Raw genomic sequence first — 24,244 nt, 5'->3', positions numbered from 1 at the left:
GTAGAGTGTTTCTGGCCTTGACTAAACATAACATAGCCAGTTCCCAGCCCCAGCTGCATACTAAAAACATACCTTAGCCCACCAGAAGCCTCAGTGAGGAAGTCCAACTACAGCCATGTAGAGTCTACTCCAACACTGGATATGGTAATGGTGCAAATTATGTTATATACATTTAGGAATATATTAGAATTTATGCTGCTATTATGAATACTATATTGTATAAATAAAAACATAAGTGTTTGCAAATTGTTTTCACATTAAAAAAAAAAAACACTATTTCCTGAAACAAAAATTGTTGTGATTTTTCTTCTGAACTCACAGAACCAGGGGACAGAACTATCCCTACTACCTCAGCTGGATGTGGGGTGGGGAAAGACTGGCCCTGGGACCTCAGCTCTCCCCAGGATGAGGATCAGCCTATCTGGGCAGAACATGCCCTTTTGTGTGCATTACAAGCAAAAGATCACAGAAGTGCAGAGCAAGAGGTCCATGCCATGGCATTCAGTGCATCTCCCTTGTCAGCTGGGCCCCATGGAGCCTCACAGGCTTAGGTTCACATCTTGAATCTGGAAAAGTGAGAGCATTCACAAAGCTTCAGTTTCCCCATCAGTCCAATGTGGATGCTCATTCCATCCCCATCATAAAGTTGTCAAGGGACTTAGTGCCTGTCTTCCCGGGGTCTAAAATAGGGTGAGCTCTGATGAGGACACTCTCCTTTCCTAGGCAGCCAAACAGAGCTGCACTACAACCACAAGAGGACCCCATCCATACTACCTCCCTGAGTAAGCTAGACAGCACTCAGTTTGACAAGAGCCACAGTCTATTTAATGGGATTATCAATGACCTTGTCCCGAGGAGGGTTCTTTGTACATGGTGACTTCAGTGAGTTTGCTTCCAGGACATTCCCAAGATCAAATGTGTGTAAATCCCACAGGCTAGGGCTTCATCACTGACAGTTCACCCCAACCTTTGTGACAAAATTTAGCAGTCCTGTAAGAAAATCCAAATGAATGGGCATGGTTGCACATACCAGAGATCCCAGCGAATCAGGAATTGGAGGAAGGGGGGGATCTCAAGTTCAAAGCCAGCCTTGGCAACTTAGTGAGACCCTGTCTCAAAATAACAAATAAAAAGGGTTGGGGAAGCAACTCAGTGGTAACGTACCACTGGGTTCAATCCATACTTCTACCAGAAAACTAAATTTAACTTTTAAAAAAGATAACCACCATGACTTTAAACATCTCAAAGAGATTAAATATGCTCCTGAACACTTGTCCCTGCTCCTCAAATTCTGTATGGTGTCTTTGTAGATTTCAAAATGTGTGTTCACAGACTTGAGCCCAGCAATGCAGGGGAACTCCACATGCTATCACATTCAAGTTGCCTTCCTTCTACCTTGGAAGGGACTGCTGTCCCATTTCACAGATGATAAATGTAAGGCTCAGATGGGACCATTCATAAAAAGACAACCCTCTGTCTGATCCCAGATCCCATGTCCCTAAATATTAAGGGCACTGTTCCAGAGAAGGCAGTGTCTCCTAGTTGCCAGGAGTCCTTACCACTCCCTAGGCAGTCACCTCTGCCCCATATATAGGGGTCTATCTCACTTCCTCCAGGATGACCTGTGTGTGTCCTCCCCACAGGACCCGTGTGCTCTGCTGGGGGTTTCATCTGATAGTGCTGGTGGTGGCACAGTAGGATTGTGAGAGGATTTAGGATGATATGTAAAATGAAAAAATAATGGCATTTTATTAGCACAAATACTTAAAGAAGCTTTAACTCGATCAACTCTTCTGTACTTACACTTAAGTTTACTACATTTCTAATTATATAATCAAGTCCATGTTTGATGAAGAATGCTCATGGTTAAAGTAACCAGGACAAAACATACAGCCTTATTTCCTTTCATTGTTTGTTATTAACACCTCAGATTATCCCCCTTAAAATTCAAACTGTTCAGAGCAGCCAGCCAGCTATGCAACTAGACACCCAGGGGACTAGCACATCAAGCACCCCTTCTCTCAGCATCTCAGCCCAGCAGTTCAGCACAGGGAGCCTGGAGGGGACCACCAGAGTCAGAGCAGAAGCCACAGGAGCTGACCCAGCTCAGCAGTGTCCTCACCACTGGGTTGCTGGCACAGCTGGCCAGATGGAGTGACAGTGCAGAGACTGAAGAGGACACCTAGACAAAATCCCCAACTGTAAGATAGTGTCATGGGTTCCTCAGAGAGCACACACTACCTTGCCTCCTCCAGGGCCAGGGGACAAGCAATTTCAGGCTGAAAATCCACCACTGCATAACCACCAGTGCTACTACCAGAACTTCTGGGTACCTGATGGACTCTAACACTGCCCACACCATAGTTGTACAGCAGGTTCATAGCCCTCACACTCAGCACCCTCAAATGACACTTCGGTAGGAAATGCTCCTACTCCCTTCACTGCAGTCCCCACCAAGAAGGATATGCTCAGCAAAAGTTGGCATACCCTCCTGGACCTGGAGACCTGTGGCAAGGTTAGAACCTGGTGGCCCAAAAGGCTGAAAAGGAGGTGAAGAAGGAAGATAAAGAGGAGGTGGAGGGGGCCAGCCCTTGAGCTTACCCATTCAAGGGAACCAGTGAAGTCTGGCTCCCTGTTGGGGCTCCATTGGAGTGACTCATGGAGGAAGAAGAGGACCAGGAGGATGTCCAGGAAACCAGGTGACTGGCCCTCCCCTTGTTTCTGCTAAGGCAACTGTCACCCACCCCATGAATGCCCTCCAGAACCCAGGAAAATGTGCATAGTGCACCGGGTGAAGTGCACTGGCCACTCTCCAGATGAGCATCATCAAACCACCTCCTCCAGGAGCATCCCTTCACCTCAGGCTGGAGGAACCCAAAACCATTCTAAGGTCAAAACAGAAAGGATTTTTGCTGCCCACCCCAGTTCTGCTTAAGGAAACTGGAACCTCCAGCCAGGTGTCATGTGTCTGTCACAAATAACTTACATGTCCAAGGAAGGACCATGCACTCTACTGGGTTTTTATGGTGACTGGTGCTAGATCTTCCCTTGGCTCCTGTCACCGATGTGCCCCGCTGAGGTCAGTGCATGGCGAAGATTGTGAGTTGGGTGGAGTCAAGGCCACTTAGGTGTCTAAACTAGTGGGTGTACTAGGGCAAGCTATCTTATCTGGCTTCGGAGTCCACACCCCACTCTGTCAGAGAAACCAAGCAGTCTTTCAAGTTTCAGTACCAAGACTTCTAGCTGGGACTGCATCCGGGCACACCCTGTGTGGTGCTCCTTTGCCAGATCAGATGGGGATGCTGTTAGGCAGTACTGGACGGAGGAATGGGCCGTGGAATGAGCAGCAGAAACACAGTCTCCTCGCAATGACCCGGGGCCTAGTTCTCTGTGGGCTCGACACTGGCAGGCGGGGCTCAGGCTAACTCAAAACCATTCTGGATACCTACCAGATGAGGTCAGAAAGGCTTCATGCCACCAACCCAGCGTCTCCTTAAGGAGGCTGCCTGCTGGCCCTCCTGGCCCTAATAGATTTCTGTGCTCTTGGAGGTCCAGACCCCAGCCCGACTTCAGCGGGAGGCGGGGCGGGGAAGGTGTGGTAGAGTGCAGAGTGCTGGACACGAGGTTGGGGGTCCAGGGAGAAGGATGCCTGGGTCAGGCGAGCTGTGCAGCATCCCAGGTGGGCTTTCAGGGAATGCACACCTGAAGTTGGAGCCATCGTTCTCGGGACCACTGCCATGCCTTCCAGTCATGACAAGGATGGCTTAAAGGGATTAGCACTTTTTTTTGAAACTTGTGCTCCTCTCCTACCCCAAAGGCCTCCCTTTACCCCAAGCCAAATTTGGAGCTCTTGGTCTAGCACCAAGTCTATCCAAAGCCAAGTCCAGCAGTCCAGGCAGTTGGCTTATATTCCCACTCCTTCCCTCTGCCTCATTTGTCCTCCTTAGGCTTTCCACAAACTCTCTGTTCCCAGGACATGGGGCCTAGCTTTGGCCTCCCTTTCTCTTCCAAGAAGTAGTGCCAGACCCTGTGGGACTGGGAAAGGGCCCTGTGATCTCCAAGGCAGATTCCACAGGGACATGTAGACTCATGCTCCTATGAAGACCAGATGGCCTTGAGGTTAGGCCCTTTTGTGCTTTTTGTAATTAGTGTTGAAATTTTATTTAATGCTTTTATATGAAAGGGAGAGCAGTGGAGTGAGAGTGGGCCCTGTGCAAGTGTCTTCTGATGTGTGAATCAGAGATAAACTGTGAGGTATTGCAGGAAGGAAGAAAAGCCAGAATGGAGGCCAGAATGGGAGGACACTGCACGTCCCATCCTCTTCTGTGTCCTGGCCTTGTGACTCTGGCCCAAGTGTCTTGCCCTTCACAAGGAAAGCCACTGCAAGGACAGTGCCCACTTCTTCAAGTCAAAGTGGGGAGGTGAGTGGGTGAGACTGGAAGGCTGGGTCTGGAGGGAAACTGACTCTGTCCTCTGGGGCCAGAGCCACCTTGGTGGATGAGGAAGCTGATGACAAAGAGGAAGTACCTTCTCTCTTCCCTTCTTGACCCAGGCCAGAACCTGAGAGTCAAGTGCCTCAGGCTCAGTCCCCTTGACTCCTCCCAATTGGGAGCTGGATTGCCAGACTTGGGACCCTGGAAATCACTAGTACCATCCTTTCTCTTTCACAAATAGGTCCAATTCTGAAGCTCAGAAGCCTAAATTATCAGCTAGAACAACAATCTCAGGTCAGCCAGGACAAAGAATAGTTTAGAGATGGCTCCCTCCCACCCACCCCCTGCCCCCATGATAGATAGGAAGAGACCTTATGACAAGAATGGATGTCTTCCTTAAGAGAGCCCTAAGAACTCTGTGGTTTCCTGAGTATAGCCCTTAGACCTGAAGCATCCTCTTAGGCACTTGCTAGAGGTTTAAGTTTCAGGATCAACCTTGGACTTCTGTATCAGACCAAGTAATCCATTTTGATAAGCCCTCTGGTGATCCTGTTGCAGCTGAGTGCTGAGTGCCACGAGCTGGGCTACTGCAGTGATTCCTACCATCACTGGCATCACAAGTAAGGGGCCAGGGGGTCACTTGGCCCTCATCCCCAGGTCCTCCTCCTCTTGGGATTATGACATGAACAGGTTAAATTTTATTGTGTTGTTGCTGCTTGCTGTTATGACAAATATGTAAATGTTGCTCTGAATACATTTTCAAAGACCATGTTGCTTAGTGATGTGATTTGAACATTTTATGCATATTTGTGAAGTTGTTTCTGAGAATCCAGCTCCAAATGCAGACATCAGAACAGAAATGCCCCTTCTACATCCCATAATAATGCAGGAGCTGGACTGAGCTGCAGTCACAGTGTAGGTTGAAAGAGAGAGTGTGTGATGCCTTTCACTCCAGTCCCTCCTGGTCACAGTGCTACTTTGATGCCTTTCTGTGGGATTTTGATTAAGCCTCTGGAAGAAGACCACATTAGGCCAATGGCAGGTTTTGATCTGTGGTCACCACTCCCCAGTATTTATGCACAATCTTCTATTTGCCTAATACCAACAACCTAAGCCTGCAATGTAGATTATGCCAAAGAAAGAAGTGCTAACTTTTGGAAGGACAGCAGTAAAGCTGAGCTCAGGTTGGTGAAGGAATTCTGTGACTTGTGAAAAGGAAAGTAACTTCATGGATGGCATCAAAATTATGATACTTGCTGGCTCTCCAAACCAATCCATGGACCTTCTTATCCCCAGAGGAAGCTCACCCCAGCTTCAGGTTACAGGTGAAACAAATAGTAGATGAATCACCTGTAGAACCGGAGCTCTGTCTTTGGCATCTACGGGAGTCATTGCTTCAAGGGGCTGCAGCAGCCCTGGCCTGTGTCCATTGAGTGCCCCTTAGAGGACTCTTCTCTCCACAGTGTGATCCACCTCACTTGGGCCAATGACATTCTTTCAGGCCCAGCTTTACCCGGAACCCTCTATTTGCTCAGCTGCAGGGCCCAGTCTCTCAGGAGTCTCCTAACCATCCTTTCACCTTAGGTCAGCAATTGTTCAGGCCCTGGGAATGAGTTTTTCATGAATTTGGTGGTGTTATACTTGCTCCAAAGCTTCTCTGGCTTTAAGTTCCAACAAAAACTAGGAATACTGGGACAGGCTCGTACAAGCTTGCCTGTAGGCAGAACATGAGAATGAGAATAAGATAGGTGGAAACCAAGCCAAACAATATTCTAAGGGAAGAATAGAGGCAGGTAGAAACCTGGACCCTCCTCTGTTGTACCAAATCTCAATTTTGCTGTCACCAGTAAGATCTAGGGAGGTCAAAGGCTGGAAGGGACATTTGGACTCATCTCCTCTTCTACGTTTTTAGTCCACCATATATGTTCACATTATATGGTTTGGTCTGTGTTTGTCTCCAGTGGTATTAAATTATTATCCACCTTTTAGAGATAACTTTTGGAAATATCTTCTCTTCTACCCTGGCTGTGACTGGAGGACCAAGATCGTGAGTTTGTGGTTTTGCTTTGTCTCTGAACTGCTTGCAGGTGCAGAGATGAGAGGGTATTCTTGGTATTTTTTTGGAACTGCAGCTTTAAGTCCCTAGTGTTCTTCCAAGTCTACGTGTTTGAGGGGGGCAAGAAGGAAGCACATCTTTTTTTGACTTTTCTTTCTTTCTCTATATGTGTGGTACTTGGGATTGAATTCTGAGGTGATCCACTGAGCAACATCCCCAGCATTTATGTTAGTTTGTTTTTTTGTTTTTTTCTGAGACAGTCTTGGTAAGTTGATGAAATTGTCCTTTAACTTGCAATCCTCCCACCTCAGCCTTCCATGTTGCTCGCATTAGAGGTGTGAACCACTGCACCCAACTGTTTTTTGTTTTTGTTTTTGTTTTCACTATTCCTTCACTAGGGAGAGTGACATTATTCTTGCCAGTTTAGCTGTTTTAGTCAGCTTTCTCACTGCTTTAATTAAAAGACCTGACCAGTTTTGGAGGATGAAAAGTTTATTTGGGGGCCCACAATTTCAGAGGTCTTATTCTGTTCATGGCAGACTGCATTCCTTGAGGCTTGCGGGGAGGCTGAACATCATGGCAGAAGAGTATGGCAGAGGGAAGCAGCTCATATGATGGTTGAACCTTGATTATCTAAGTCTGGTTTATTTCACTTAGCATGATATTCTCCTACTGCATCCATTTATCAGCAAATGCTAGTATTTCATCCTTCTTTATGACTGAGTCAAACTCCATTGTGTGTATATACCACATTTTCCTAATCCATTCATCTATTGATGGACATCTGAGTTGATTCCATGTTTTGGCCATTGTGAATTGTAATATAATAAACATTGAAGTGGCTGTATCATTATAATATACTGATTTTATACTTTTTGATAAATACTGAGGAATGGGAGAGGTGATCATATGGTGGTTCTATTCCAAGTATTTTAGGAATCTAAACACTGCTTTCCAAAGTGGTTATACCATTTTGCATTCCCACCTACTTCCCCACATTCTTGCCAGTATTTATTATTTGTGTTCTTGATAACTGCCATTCTGACTTGAGAGAGACAAAATCTTATGTACTTTTGCTTTGCATTTTCCTAATTGCTAGAGCTGCTGAAATTTTTTCATGTATTTCATAGTCATTTGTATTTCTTCTTTTGTGATATTTGTTTACTTCTTTTGCCCATTCAGTTATTGGGCTGTTTGTTTTTGTTTTTGTTTTTGTTTTTTTCATCATTTAGTTTTTTGAGTTCTTTATATGTTCTGAGTATTAATCTACTGTCAGAGGAACAGCTGGCAAACATTTTTTCACAATCTATAGGCTTTCTGTTCCCTCTCTTAATCATTTTCTTTGCTTTTCACAAGCTTTTTAATTTGATGACATCCCACAATTGATTCTTAGTTTGTTTTCTTGAGTTATATGAGTCCTGTTGAGGAAGTTGATGTCCATACAAATATGATAGACTGTTGACACTGTTTTTCCTTCTAGCAGTTGGAAGAATTTTGTTCTAATTCTGAGTCTTTGATTCATTTTGAATTTGACTTTGGTGGAGGATGAAAGACAGGGAACTCAGTTCATTATACTACATACAGAAATCCAATTTTCCCAACACTATTTATTGAAAAGGGTGTCTTTTCTTTAACATATATTTGTGGCATCTTTGTCAAGTATCAAATGGCCGTGAAAATTTGGGTTCAGACAATAGGAAGAGGAAACCACATCCCCCTGCAGAAGACACTGATTAATGTATGCATGTTTATGTAGCACCCTGTGTTCACTGTTCAATGAAACATAAGAAGCTGAAGACTTTTTTTTTTTTTTTTTGCTTTTTGTATTATATATTAGATGGGATAATTAGTTGCAAATAACATAAACCAATATGAACCATTTAAACAAAGTGGAGGTTATTATAAAGGCACAGAGCAGCCAGGCACCATGGTGCATGCCTGTCTTTCCAGCTATTATGGAGACTAAGACAGGAGGATCACAAGTTGAAGTCCAGCCCAGGCAACTTAGTGAGACCCTGTCTCAAAACAAAAAACAAAAAGAGCTGGGGATGTGGTTAAGTGGTTAAGCACCCCTAGGTTAAATCCCCAGTACCAAAATACATACATACACACAAATAAGGACACAAAGCTGTCTCACGGAAACAAGAGCAGGGATCCACCAGACCTCAGTAGTGAACAAGGAGCAGGAAATCAATTGTTGTTCTCACTGCTTCATCTGAATACTGTTATGGGGCGCAACTTAAGAACAGTTTGATCACCACTGAGAAGTCCAAATTTGAGAGTCTTTATTAAGCTGGCCAGCTGACTGTCTCACACAATGCCCCAAAAAATGGCTATTGGGAGGACAGCCCTGACCACAGGGTTGTAGGGGTTTTTAAACCAAAAATCACCTCAATCATAAGTGTCTGTTGTTATGATTTAAAATTACAAACTAACATCATGAGATCATCGACAGAGGGGGAAGTGGGTCCAACTGACTCTTACCTAGGTACAAACTAAAGAATGGTTGCTAACATCCACACAATTACCGTTTACATGGTACATTGGTTACTACGTAGGAGTTGCCATTGTATATTATTAAACATGTCATGCTAAGTAACTGATGATTGGTACAGAGGCGGGGTGTTCCCATGGTAGAAGCTTATCTCCTACATAATATGGAGTCTCAGAGCAAAATGGAGTCTGTTTAGTCATTTCCCTTAAGAGTCTGGCCTATAACATTCTCATGGAGTCAGATTTGTCAGCCCATCACAATACCTGTCTCTGAATTTTCTCTTGTCCAAAAACATGTTACTGAGGTTGATAGTTCCTTTTCCAGCCTCTTGAGACCAGAGTCCCTTGGACTTGATCCCAAATTCACAGGTCAAAGACTCTGAGGGCACAAGTATTCCCTTTGGGTGCTGAGTGACAATGAGGATCATGGGTAAACAGTGACTCTACCTACAGTGGGGGTAGGGGGATTGGGAACATGGTGTGTGGATGTGGTCAGTTCACAGGAAATTGGGTAGAGGACATAGGAAACTGTTCTCAGGTGGGTGTCCAAAGTGACTGAAATATCTTGCCAAATCCTGGACTGCATGCTTATAAATAGTTTATTTTACTTTATTTTTTGATAATGGGAATTGAACCCAGGGGCACTCAACCACTGAGTCACATTCCCAGCTCTTCTTTTGACTTTCAGACAGGGTCTCACTAAGTTTTAGGACTTTGTTAAGTGACTGAGGCTGGCTTTGAATTTGTGATCCTCCTGCCTCAAGAAGCTGAAGTCTTTACCTTCTGAAGAATTCAAGAATTAGCTAACCATCCTAGGTGAATTAGGACCATCCTCCTTGTACACACCTAGATAAATGACTGTGCATTACCTTCCTGCCAAAGGTGACAGGCAGACAACAGACCTGGACTTGAAAGTCACCTGGACTTGAAAGACTGAATCTTGACACTCATACAAAATCACCATGGTGGGAGGGGACCAAAGGCAACACAAAGCCTTGAGCTCAGGGATCCTCCTGCAGAGGCAGCACTGGTGGCAAAGGGGAGTCAAAACAGAGGCTGGGAAGAGAACACAGGGATTAGAATTAATATAGATTAATCAAGTCTGGAAACAGATGCAAAACAGGTTGCACAGGTAAGGTGGGAGGCATCAGAGCCCAATTCCGGAAGGGTCCTAGCTCAAGTCCCATCTGGGATGCCCACCAGTTTGATTCGAAGCTAGTCATTTACCAGTCTCCAGGCCTCAGTTTCATCATATAGAAATGAGGTTCAGAATACTTTGATGTTCTAGTCTGTGTTTTTCTTACTTTCTCCTCCTCCACCCCCAACCCTGCAACCCATGCAGTGCTGGGGATTAAACGCAGGACCTCATGTCTGCTGGGCCACTCTACCACTGAGCTACATTCCTAGCACATTTTTCTGACACTGTAAGTGTGCTTTTACCCAAGAAGTATGGTTTCAATCGGATTGCTGATATTTGCAAACCCAGAAGATTTTTGCTAACAAAATAAACAACTTCTGGCCTGGGTGTGGTGATTCCAGCCACTCAGGATGCTGATGCAGGAGGACTGTACATTTAAGGCAAGGCTCAGCAACTTATGAGACCCTGTCTCAGAAAAGAAGAGGCTGAGAATGTAGCTCAGTGGTGGAGTGCCCCTGGTTTCAATCCCTACTATAAAAGAGAGAGAGGGAGAGGAGAGAGAGAGAGAGAGAGAGAGAGAGAGAGAGAGAGAGAGAGAGAGAGAGAGAGAGAGAGAGAGAGAGAGAAAGAAAAGAAAATAGTAACTTCTGCATTTAGATCAAACAAGGATAAGTTTTTCCCCATGACAGCAGGGATAGTCACCTAGTTATTTTCATCCCTCATTAAATCTTTTATAAGGTAACAAGTATTCATAATTGTAAAAGTATTCATTAAAATTAAAAAGGTACACTACAAACACTCGAGAGAATTTATTTTTCACTAAATTTTTTTATATAATAAAGCAACTGATAAAAACAGGAGTCACTGGACATATGCAAATATTTCTTCAAACATATATACCCCTATAAACCCATATCTTCAACAACATCACTGACATTCAGATAGATGACCCTAAGACATGATAATATTTTGATTTATCCTAGAAAAATCATATTATATTTGCTTTTGTTAACTCCAAGAAATGCAGGAAAGCATTTGCCACATGTACAAGGCAAAATTTATTCTATTTAAAACTTCGTAACTCAGGATACCAAGTTTTTTGGTAGGCAAAGATGATGCTGAATAACCATATTTGCTGGAAATCCTCAGCTTCAAGGTCAAATAAGACAACAGCTCCCAACTCTCCTCCATTAAAGTGCAGAATACTGACACTCTCAGCAATATCTAAGCCGCCCTAGAGCCTACTAATCCCAGGACTGACTCAAGCCCTGGGGGCATTAGGAAACACTGGAGGCTCTTCAGAGACCAGTGGGTCTAGCTTTGCACCTACTGAAAACACATCCCCACAGAAGGAACCACTGAACCTGGACACCAGAAGTTAATGCAACAATGCTGCAGGCTCCTAGCTGAATTACTGGGGCTGGCCTGGAACTTGCAATCCCTGGCCTCAGCCTCCTGAATCACTGGGATTACAGGTGTGTGCCACTGCACCCAGCTTTGGCATGTAGTTTTGCAAACAAAAGGCTGTAAGATTTATACTACTGGCAATATTTGCTTCATTGGTATGCAGTATGCGAATTTGGGACTGCATTTCTAAAAACATACTGTAACAAATTATCTAAAAAAAAATACCTGTAATCCAAACATATAAAGAAGGAAATATTCTTAAAGTTTAGTATTTTATAATCCTACAGAATCAACATCATCTTTGATTAACATCTCTCAGCAAAAGAAGTTAGTCATATTTGTTTTTTTATAATTTTTTAAGTTGTTGATGAATCCTTATTTTCTTTATTTATTTATATGTGGTGGTGAGAATGGAACCCAGTGCCTCACATATGCTAGACAGGGCTGTACTACTAAGCCACAATTCCAGCTCCTATTTGTTAAAATTATAATAGAGAAGCTGATTCTGGTTATCCCTTTAGGCACATTTAATTATACATACAGCATAATGTAACATTGTCTCAACCTTCACAGACTGCTTGTAAATTATCTTAATCTTTGTGCAGATGGAGGAAGCACCACAGTGCACCCTACAATGCATTTACCTCGGTCTTTTCAGCCTTTACTTAGATAGTTGAACAGATGTTTCGATTTGTAATTGAAAGGTTGCTTTCACTGAACCTGTTGTTTCAGTGGTTTAAACACCATATAAAAACAGAACACAATTTGGGGTTTTCAATTTTATCATGGACAGGCAATAGGTGAATTTAAAATGATTAGTGAGCCACATAAAGTTTCTGGAAATTGCAATGTTAAAAGCACCCAAACAGAAGCCAGACCAATGAAATAACGGGAAATATGAGACAGATTCCATTTCTTCTGTAAGTTGCTTGGTACCAAAATAGGTCAAGAGGCCTGATTGCCCACCAGTCCTTGCCCTGTCTCTCACTTTTCCAGGAGGAAAACATGCACAGGTTACAGGTGAGGCTGGCTGCAGAGGTCAAGGACGGTGTTCATGTGTCTTGGCTCATTCTGTCTCAGCCTGGGATAGACTTTTAACTGGTGAATGGCAGTATGCAATATGGGACGGTGTCATAATTAATTGTATGATTTATTAATATCAAAAAATCTCTAGCTTTTAGAAAAAAAAGCAATGATTTATGTCATTATCACTAATTCCCACTTTGAAGAATGAGGATATTCATTTTCTACTAATATATATTAAGCGGCACCCTGAAGACTATTCTCTAAACCTCAATTCTACTGATGATTTTTTATATGAAAAGTTCCAAGTTAAAATTATTCTCAAAGTAGCAAAGAACTAGTATTTTACAAACCAAAGATTTATGAACAAAATCACATGGCAATATACAAAAGGATTTATGTATAAATCCTGAAACACATCTATAGGAAGAGATAGAGAGAAATATTCCTTAGCAACATTTTCAAGAAATCGTCTGAAAACTGTCTATTTCTTGACACAATTTTAGGGTCGAAGTGTAGAGCAAATGAGATCCACCAAGGTCAGTTCTGAAACTGTTACCACTGTGGCCAAAAAAACGGTTAGTCTTACTACAAAACTGTCAGGAATCCAAAGTGGCCTTTTCTACTGAGACTGGTCCAGACAATATATTTCTAAGGAACTAGTCCATCTGTTTTATCTTTTTTTCTTTTTTTGTACTAGAGATTTAACCCAGGTGTGCTTAATCTCTGACCCATATTCCCAGTCACATTTTAATATTTTCTTTAAAGACAGGGTCTCACTGAGTTGCCTAGGGCCTCACTAACTTGCTGACACTGGCTTTGAACTTGCAATACTCCTGCCTCAACCTCGTAAGCTGCCGGGATTATAGGTGTGTGCCACAGTGCTGACTGTCCCATCTATTTTTGGTAAACCAAACTGAGGATGAGAGTGTGGCTGAGCATTAGCATATAGCAAGAGAAAGCAATTATTATGTACATTTTATTTTAAAAACATGAGCATGCTACATAATGCATAAATAAATAAATTCTTCTAATGCAGAAAAATAAGGTAGAAGAATGAAAACATACATAATAAAATCTCCATTTTGTCTTCATCCCTCAACCTCATAAAAACTACCTGAGTTCTTGAGGGAGCTGTGCCATTGGCCACCCCCAAAATTGTGGATCACTAATAACCAGAATTCATGAAGAGTGACTTCCAGGCCTTAATCAGCATGAGATCAGCTACAACCTATGATGTAAACATATAACTGGATCTGGGGCAGAGAGCTGCTTACTTACAAGGGAAGGCACTCGCTGGGAGAAAAATAAAAGGGCTCTTCTACAAGAGCAGTTTTTTGACAAGCTGATGTGAGCATGGGTGTAGTCCCAAAGTTCTGAACTCTCCTTTATATGGCTGAAGGGCAAATGCTCAAAAAAGCGCATGTAACCCAGATGCCCCTTGGTGATACCTATGGCATAACTGTCATTTTGCCCAAGAAACTGTCCCCCCACAGTGAGCTACTGTTATGGTTTGATATGATATGATATGATATGGGATATGAGGTGTTCCCCAAAAGCCATGTGTTAGACACTGCAAGAAGGTTCAGAGAAGAAATTATTGGGTTACAAGAGCCTTAACCCAATCAGTGAATTAATCACCTGATGAGATGAATTTATTGGTAACTGAAAGCAGGTGGGAAGTGGCTAGAGGAGGTGGGACATTGGGGGCATGGCTTTGGATTATTTATTTGTATCTGGTGAGTAGAGTCACTCTCTGCTTGGTTCTCCAATCTAGCTATTGTGAATTGAGCTGCTATAAACATAGATGTCACTGTGTCACTGTAGTATGCTGATTTTTAAGTCCTTTGAGTGTAGGCTTTGGATTTTTTTTTAATTATTGCTCTGGATTACTGAATGACTTCTTACACATCCCTTCACCCTTGTCAGAGAACATTCCCCATATTTATTTGCAGCCTAACTAAGAGGAACTTCAGAGACCATCTGGGAAGAGTAACCTTCACAATAATTTCAATTCCAGACTGATTTGCCTCTAAAAGGGAAGGTATATCCTCTTTAGAGATGAATGCATACTGGATAATTCCCATGTAACAATAATTTTATTCATCGTTTTCCTTTGTCTCTTTGCTATTTTCCACTAACATTTCTTCTAGTATCAACCCTCCCTTTTTCTTCTCTAGACCTTTCCTCCAGTCCTTGCTTTTGAATATGCTTGTACAATCCCATTTGCTTTTCTCTCCAGTGCTTACTTCTTTTTATTTGCCCACTATTCAAACCTCCTGATTTCTTCCTCTTGCAGTCCCATCCCCACACATATGACCATGATTTATTAACACAACTTTTTACAAGACACACCCTCTTGAGTTATCTTTTGGCTGACTTGCATATTTTGCTGTTGCTCTGCCTCCTTGTTCCCCAGATAGGTATCAATTAGCCACCCACTGTGGTGCCAGGAGAGATCTAGCCAAAGTCCAGGGGGCTGTCTGCATGCTGAGCATCACCACAGCAATTGCAGAGGCCTAGGCCCACCTTGATCATAAGTTTGACCTAATTACACCAACCAGGTCTTTGTGCATTGGTATTTGGAGAAAGAATGGAAGAAGGAGAATTTTCTGAGGCTAGAGAGTATTTGGATGCCCTAAAGAAGGATTATGAAAAAGTCAGGACTGATTCATTTGAAGAAGAAAATGAAGGGGGAGAATTTTAAATATACATTTTCCCCTTGGCTGTGTCTCTCTATTTATGCTGCTCCACTCAAAGCACACTTAACTAGTTGAGAATAACAGACCATTCTCTCAACACCAGCCCAATTCCTGTCTTACATAGGAGGAGTGCACCTGATTCCAGTTACCTACAGGTGATGTGACTGGCCAAACACAGATGTTGAATTCTTTCAGACCGTCATTTAAGCCAAGAGTTGCTTTGTCACTAAAGAAAATGAAGGTTATTATCTCTGGGTGAAGGTGAGGCCAAGTTACACATGTGAAAAGGCCTAATCAGGTTGTTCATTCTAGAATGGCAGGGTCCACCCCACTTAACACCATCTGACCTGATCTCATTCATTTATAGGTATTTATGAAGGCAGGAAATGTACCACTTGTTTATCACTGACTCCTTAGCTCTTAGGACAGCTAAGACAAAGCACTCAATGGGCCTCCTGCTGCACAATGGGCCCTCCTGCTGGTCAGAGAACGACAAAACACTTGTAGAAAGGAAAGATCTGGGCACTGGGAAGGTACCAGGGAGACAGTGAACAGGAATTCACATTACATACCTGTAGAAAGGCCCAGGCATCATCTGGACTCCCCACACATTCATTCATTCATCAAATATTTGAGTACAGTCATCTCCCTTATCCACAGGGGCCACATTCAAGATACCCTACTGGATGCCTGAAACCATGGAAAGTACCAAACTATATAGATAGCATGCTTTTTCCTATGCATACATACCTATATAAGGTTTAATTTATAAGTTACATACAGTAAAATGCACTACAAATGAAATAGAACAATTGCAACAAAATACTGTAATCATACTTACATGAGGAACTGGGGATATAAATCTATGGTAGATTGTGCACTTTGCATGTGTGGAGTTTTGGGTTCATTCTGCAGCAATACACACACAGACACGCACACACACAGACTTATGTAAATGTGATCTCTCTTTCAAAATATCTTAGTGTAGTGTACTCATTCTTCTTTCCATGGGAAATTTAAATATAGAAAATAAACCTGAGGATAAGGGGGCCTACTCTACACCTTCTGTTTTAGACACTGTTCCAAAAGCTAGAGTTAGTGATAAGACAGACATTCCTGCCTTCATAAATACTCTTAGGTCGAAATTTGGGCAACTATATGAGAAGAGCCGAACAACTGAAGCAAAGGGCAGTGCACCACATGGCCACCAATCAAATGGGCAGGAAAACTCAACTGACCCTTACATCCACCTGTCACTCAACAGGACCCCCGCCCATTTCAGCTTATAAAGACCCTGGGCAGCCAGGGCCATGTGTGATTTTCTCCGGCTTCCTACCCTGACCTGTACCCCGGGGGGCTGGGAATTTTACCTGAGAGCCAAATTCCAATAAAGCTTGCTTCAGTCACTTTCTGTCTGATTTTATTTGGCTACTAGCCATGCCCCCGAGCTTACAAATGCCAATAAATTATTCAGATTGTGTCAAATGGTATTGATATGAAGTGAAATTGATGAGAGAAAGTGTTGGAGGAGTGCCTCTGTGGATATGGAAGTCAGAGAAGACACAGATGACATGAGTCAGAGGACCTACCAGCAAGTCCCACAGGTGTATACATTGGCATTTTGAAGAGAATTTGGATCAGGAGCAGTCAGCCCCATCTCAGGAAAAGGCATATTTTCTCCTGATGGAGATGAAAGACCTATTGATGGATTTGAATAAGCCTCAATGGACTTCTGAGAGTGTATGACCCCATAGGCCAGGTTTAGTGCAGGGGAGAATCATTTATGTTCCTTTCTTACAGATGTATGTGAATTACATTAAAATACAAGTGAATGACAAAGTCACAAAAAAGAGGAATGTGTAATTGGGTGGGGCTGCCAGAAAGTTTGGGGGATGATATGTAAGGAATGAAGATGTTTCTCCTTCCCCATCATATTTCCATTTTTCCTCCTTTTGTTGAGTCCCTGTCCAACCTCTAGCCCTTCTCAACCCTCAATCATTTTGAGATTCTTGCAGAGTGTGCGGGGGAGGTAGTGAAGATATATATATTCCTGCCTTAAAACCAACCATACACTTTTTGAGTGCCTCTAGCACTGCTTAGCACTGCTTAGCTTTTAGACTCTGTTCAGAAAATAGAAGTATTAAAGCACTGAGTTTTAGAACGGGAGATAAGGGTGCCTAGCAAGAAGGTGGGCAGGGAAGTGGGTAACTCTCTGCCATGTTCCAAACTGGCAGCTATGCCAGTCTTTCCCTAGCATGAGATTGGCTTGAGGCTTCCTTTGAAGGCATAGCAGGGCTGGCAAACACCAGATAAAAGACTGGTGTTAGGAAAGAGAATTGTGCAACACCCTTGGTAGGCTGCTTGTTTAGCTCACTGGGCTACTCAGTTAGATAATCCAGACTTTTAAATCCCAATGCCTGCTCTTTTAGGGATGCCATAAAGTCATATCTACCAAGATTTTATTTTACTTTTTAAATATTTTATTCCAGGAATTAGTAGAATTCATACTTAACACAATATCCAGTGAAATCCTCTTTTACTTTCCACCATAATTTATCAGCTATATTTTTGCTTCTCTCTAGTTTGGGAACATGGGCATTCATATGTTTTTGTCACACCAGTGTTTGCAAATCTCAATAAGAGGGACAACCTCCAGATTTTTGTTTTGTTTTGTTTTGTTGACAGAAATCACCTTATGTTCCAATATGAGTTTGCTAAGGGAGAAGACAATATGATTACTTTCTTTAAATTTGGTGTTTCTGTGAGCAATTTGATCCAAATTCTCTATTCAGAGTTGATTAAGTCCCTGGGTTCAATTCCCAGCACCGCAAAAAAAAAAAGAGTACAGAGTTGATGCCAGTGAAATTCCCTTTCCTACTACAGTACACATCCAGCAAAGGATTGAAATTTTCCCTTTTTTCATTTTGTGAACCCAAACCCACCACATTAAAATTAAAAAAAAAAAAAAACAAAAAACAGTGCCATAAGTAGCTCTTTAAATCTCTTCTGGCAAATTTTTGTGGTTGTTTTAAGAATGATGAGAGTGAAAGGATGAGTGGACTGAAAGGGATATTAATATTGAACTAATTAAATTTTGTAGTGCTTCAACTATTCCTCTTCTCTTATGCCACAGAATACTCAAGGGTAAATGTAAGCCCTCACTTATCCATTTTTTTTTTCATGAATATGCAGTATGGGTCCCTCATGGAAACTTATATACACCATGTTAAAAATTAGGAACTAAAGTCTAAAACGTAAGACTGCCTGTTAGGCTATGGTCAGTACGAACATAGTCTCTCTAAGTAGGTTCTATTATCTTGCAGTGGGGAGAAATAAAAACACATAAAATGGTCTTACTTATAAATGTCAATGCAAAAATAATTAGCAAAACATTAGTAAGTAGACTCCATACCACATTGAAAAACACAGTATGACCCAGAGGTTTTTTATTACAGGAATTCAACCACGATTCAGTATTAGAAATTCCATATACCTTAAAGTCATCGTGCCAGTCAGGGAAACATTAGGGACATTGCAGTAAGCTGAGGAGTAAGTCAAGAGTGATGGATGTCTTGAATCTCAAGTACCATTTAAATTGTACTTGAAGTATGAGCTAGTGCATTTAAATAAGGAAAAACCATCAGAAGAAGATAATTTAATACGAAGATAAACCCACAGCCTCGGGCACCCATCCCTGACTCGCGGGCCCACGAACCCATCCAGGCCCCCGCCTGCCTGGGCGCCCTGGCTCCTCGCAGGCCATGGCGGCCGAGGGGCAAGGGTGGCGGATCGCCGCCTGGCGATTGGGCCGTGGCGCTGCTGGAAGGCGGCGAGTTCGAGTATTTTATGAAGAAGCGCTGGGTAATCATGGGTCACAACTCGTCGCAGGGCTCGGGTCACTGGAGCGTCATCTCGTGGCGCCACCTGAAGAGCTTCACCGCCCTGGGCAGCTAACATGACGCGGCCGCCCGGTTGCCCGCCAAGCCCGCCAAGCCCCTGCCTGACTCGGGCCGCAACTTCTACTTGCACTGCCTGGGCAAGAACCGCCTGTGCATGGACAGTGTGTTCCAGCAGCGCAGGGCGCCGCCGCTGCAGCTGCAGCACGAGTGCACATTCAGTTTTCCGAGCACAAACATCAAGATAGTGTTCACAGCCCTGTCCAGCAAGAAAAGGGAGAAGCTGGAGGCTTCCAGTGCCCGGTGAAGCCTGTGCAGAGCACAACTTGCCCCTGACCATCAACATTCCAGGCACCATGGCCCACATCATCAGCCCCCTCCCTTCCTCCACAGGCACCAACAATGCTGCAAACTCTTGCCCATCCAGCCGCTCCCCGAACCCCGGAGGTCTTCAGGATACAAAATGGGCTGTGTGATACCATCTGACCTCAACTTAATGACTGATAATTCAGTCAGAAAATGAAAAGGAAGCTTCAGTTGGAGACAGTCCAAAGGATGATTCATAGCCATCTATTCCTGTGCACAATTAATAGTACAAGTGATTACAATGCTCCTGGTAAATAACTCACCCTAAACAGAATTCATACACACATCACTAAAAATTATCCATACTACAGGACTGCGGACAAGGGCTGGCTTAATTCAATTCGCCACAATCTCTCTCGGAACTTCATTTCATCCAAGTCCCATGTACCCAAGAAGAGCAAGGCAAAGGCTCCTTCTGGAAGATAGACCCAGCCTCTAAGAGCAAATTGAGCAGGCTTTAGAAAAAGACCACCTAGGGCTGCCTTGTTTAAAATGTTCCTCTGGGACCTCTCTCTCTGAGTGCTTCGGCCTCTCCCAGCCTGGAGTGTTGTCTGCTCACTCCAGTGGGGCCCAGACCTCTGAGAGCCTGTCACAGGACTATTTGCTAGTCTCCTGGGAGCCTGAGCCCAGCACCTGACAGTCCAAATTCGCTGTCATCCAAGAGGCCCAGTTTGTCCAGGGCACACCAGGCTCACCCCCGTCAAGTCTTAATCACTATCCAGTGGCAGCTACCCCCTGCAGTCAAGCCTGTCACCTACACTGTTGTAACCTGTGACCACCTCTGAGTCTCAGCCGCCCGTCGTGCAGACAGTGCCCGCAGTCCACTAAGTACCAGCAGGATAGGTCAACAGCGTGGCTGGACTAGCCCCCGCAGCCATACACAGTTGCTGGCCCAGCCGTGGTCACTCAGGCTGTGGTCTGGCTGCTCCGAAGGTAGAACCACTAGAGAAAGGAGACAACAGGGAAGTCAAAGTGAAAAGTGGAGCCCATTCCTGCAATTAACCACACTACACTGGGTGCCGCCAGTCAGATCATTCAGACATCACAGGTCACCCCAGCCCAGATGGTCACCATATTGCAACAGGCCCCTCTCAGTCAACATCAGCTTCCAATAAAAACTGTAAGGCAACATGGGACCCATGTGATGTCCATGCCTGTTGGGATGCATGGCCAGGTGAACAATGCCACAGCAAGTCCTATACACATGCTTGGCATCAGCTGAGGTTGAGAGACAGGAAAGTATTTTGTTGTTCACACATGGAATTAGAATATTTTGAGGTATACATTCTTTACAAAATAATGGGGTCTTAGTGCCGCATCTATTTCCTGCCACTCCGACACTTGACACAGTCTGTTGGAATAAAGGACTCAACACTTGACACAGTTCTGTTGAGCGTCCTCCCTCTTGGGGGCCATAGGCGAGGCATGTCTCCATGTGTAGTTGCTTTTTAATATTAATAATCGATATATCATTAGTAACTTATTGGAAAAACATTAGGAAGGTTTTATCATATTGGGACACAAAATAGTACATAATAAAAATTTAGCAGTAATACATAGATAATATATATGAAAATAAACAATTGTAGCTGTGCTCAAGTTAAAAGGAGCCTGTGGTTGCTTTATTATAATAATGGATAAAGAGGCATTCCTCTGAGTTTGGATGCGGTGTTTAGCCTTTGTTGCTTTCCCAGTTTTAATATTTGAATCTAGAGATACTTTACATAATAAAAATATTTAAGTTAGTCATAAATATAATTTGTGTTTTTCCTATGTTTAGTCTAATTCTTTGAGAATCAGAATAAGATTATAGTCCACCATTATATGGAATAGAACAGACTAAATATTAACTATAAGTTGATTTCTTTGCCCTTTAATAATAGTAAAAACTTTTCACTGTTAAACAGGGAGTTTATAGTGGGGGTGGTTTCTCAGAAAATCTAATGACGTGTTTGTTCTGAAGGTTGATGGCTGGAAGATCATGGTGCCCTCAATTTAGCTGGGAGACAAGGTTGTTTTAATCTAGCTGGGAAATAAGGCTGTTTTGGTCTGGGCTGTCATGTGTACTTTGAGAAGAAGCATAGATTGTATTTTTGAAGGTTTTTCTTATTTTAAACTAACCATAAAATGATATAATCATTACTAAAGAAAAATATCTATAAAAGGGCTGGCAGAAAAATAAAGACAGATTCAACCTCAGAATACTTGGTGTCTCTGTGTGCTGTTTCTCCACCATGCCTACGCCTCCCATCCACCTTGATCCCCGACCCCTGCTAGGGCTGGACCCTGGAAATTTGGAAGCATTCTATTTCTACTCTGGAAACTTTGCAATCACAGGACCTTCCATGTAGACTCCGGGGAAAAGAAGAGCCTGGCTTATTGGTTTCTGTTGTTTGCTTCTGGCTGTCCTACAGACCTTGCGGGGAGTGGGGCTCCCAGGATGCCTTCCCGGACCCACGTAGAGCATTTATCTGACGAATTTGATCCGCCCCTCCCGGCAGGGAGCAGCGGATGGGTGGCAGAGGCACCTGCTGGCTCCCACCTCCCACTAATCTTGTATCTTTATGTTGACTTTGGCCATGGCATAATTTCCCATTTAAAGCAAGTCTCTAAGTGTTGCATATGCTATGATGACAGAGTCCTTCCTGCTTTCGGAAAGTACTCCATCTTTTATCACCCCCTTCAAATATCCCAGCTCTCCGTTGTGCAGTAGAGGTGACACCTGTCCTTGTTGGCCTTCGGTGTGGTACTGCCAGCGGCTCACGACCTACAGGTTTCCCCCAGTTCTCTCAGGGTCTTGGAGGCAAGCAGCAGCTGGCCCTCTGGTTTGCAGTAGGAGTTTCTCTGACCTTGTGCAATGAGTCCAATGGGAAGTATGGCTTCTCCTATAGCAGGAAGTCAGACGCAGCACTCTGGCCTTCAGAGTGTTCTGGGTTAGGGCCCGCTACAGAGCAGACAGGGCTCCAGCCTATTGTGAATGTTCAGTGTCATCAGCATAACTAACTAATTTAAACGTAGTGGGTTTTTTTTATTTAAAATTTTTTTAAAGAAGAAAAAACCCTGTATTTCCTGGTGGAATAAAATGGCCAGAACGGTTGATTTATTTATTTATTTTTGAATTAATAAAAATTTTATTAGTTGTAAATGGATACAATAATTTTTATATTTATTTATATGTAGTACTGAGGATTGAACCCAGTGCCTCATACATGCTAGGCAAGTGCTCTACACTGAGCCACAACTGCAGACCCATATTTTATCTTTATTTATTTATTTTTTATATTAAAAAATTATTTGCACACATGTATATAGGTTAATATAATTTGTCTCACACTCTGTCTCTCTCACTGTTTTCTGGACTATCCAAAATTCCTACATTCTTCCCTACCCACCACACTATGGATCAGCATCTGCTTATCAGAGAAAACATTTGGCCTTTGGCTTATTTCACATAGCATGATGCTCTCCAGTTTGATCCATTTATGTGCAAATGCCATAGTTTCATTCTTCTTTAAGGCTGAGTAATAGTCCATTGTGTATATGTATCACATTTTCTTTATCCATTCATTTGTTGAAGGGCATCTAGGTTGGTTCCATAGTTTTGCTATTGTGAATTGAGCTGCTATGAACGTAGATATGGCTGCATCACTGTAGTATGCTGATTTTAAGTCCTTTGGGTATAAACCAAGGAGTAGGATAGCTAGATCAAATGGTGACTCCATTCCAAGTTTTCTGAGGAATCTCCATACTGCTTCTCAAAGTGGTTTCACTAATCTACAGTCCCACCAAAAACGTATGAGTATACCTTTTTCCCCACATCCTTCCCAACACTTATTATAACTTGTATTCTTGATAATTGCCATTCTGACTGAAATGAGAAGAAATCTTAGAGCAGTTTTGATTTGCATCAGAATGGTATATTTAGGCAACTTTAAATCACTTATTACTTACATAAAGACCAAATACGACAGATCTGTCCTAAGTGTTGTGTGTCGCCTGTGGTGCTGTTGAGATGTTTCTGCAGGTGGTGCACATAAAACTCAGAGGTGGGTACTCCGGTGGTGGGCTCCTCCCACACGGCCAGCTTCTCCAACTTCTTGGAGCAGGCCCCCCAGTGAGAGCCTTTCTGCACAGAACCAGCTCCAAGTCCCTGAGCCAGCGCGGCGAGCTCCGGCCCACAGGTTGCTTCAGGGACCAGGACAGGGCAGCCAGGGACTTCCCCAAGCAGCCCGGCTCCTTCCAGCGGGAAGTGCATTTCTAGGCTAGCTTCTCAGAGTAGACCGCCCACTGAGAGCCTTTCTACACAGACCCAGCCACAAGTCCCCAAGGCAGCGAAGAGCTCCGAACCGCAAGCAGCCTCTGGGACCAGGGCAGGGCAGCCAGAGACCACTCCAGGCAGACCTACCCGCTCTGGCTTCAGGCTTTTTTCCACGGGGCGATCCAAATGGCAGACTAGAGGGTGACTGCATCTCCACTTGCTCCAGAACCCAGGATTCAAGAAGGGGAGGCATTGAGAGACTCGGACTAAAATAGAGCCACGGGGTGAGTCTCCCCCACCTGGTGAAGCTCAGCCTGGGTGGCAGGCCCAGAATCAGGCAGCTTATCAGAGTAGGGCAGGGCGGCCAGAGTCTTCCCCAGGCAGCCCTGCGCACTCAGGTGGTGGGCTCCTCATACACGGCCAGCTTCTTGGAGCAGGCCCCCCAGTGAGAGCCTTTCCACACAGAGCCAGC

General features: G+C 43.5%; 1 pseudogene across 1 annotated transcript; it reads left to right on the top strand.

The window, feature by feature from the left end:
* Positions 1-18,682: 18,682 nt before the first annotated feature.
* On the top strand, positions 18,683-20,736 carry LOC306661044 (forkhead box protein K2-like; annotated as a pseudogene). The gene is made up of 2 exons: positions 18,683-18,763; positions 18,931-20,736. The product of its transcript is annotated as a forkhead box protein K2-like (transcript).
* Positions 20,737-24,244: the final 3,508 nt, after the last annotated feature.

This window comes from Sciurus vulgaris (genome assembly GCF_902686455.1).
Source record: "Sciurus vulgaris genome assembly, chromosome: 5".
Taxonomy (NCBI): domain Eukaryota; kingdom Metazoa; phylum Chordata; class Mammalia; order Rodentia; family Sciuridae; genus Sciurus; species Sciurus vulgaris.
This window is presented reverse-complemented; position numbering and strand designations above follow the sequence as displayed.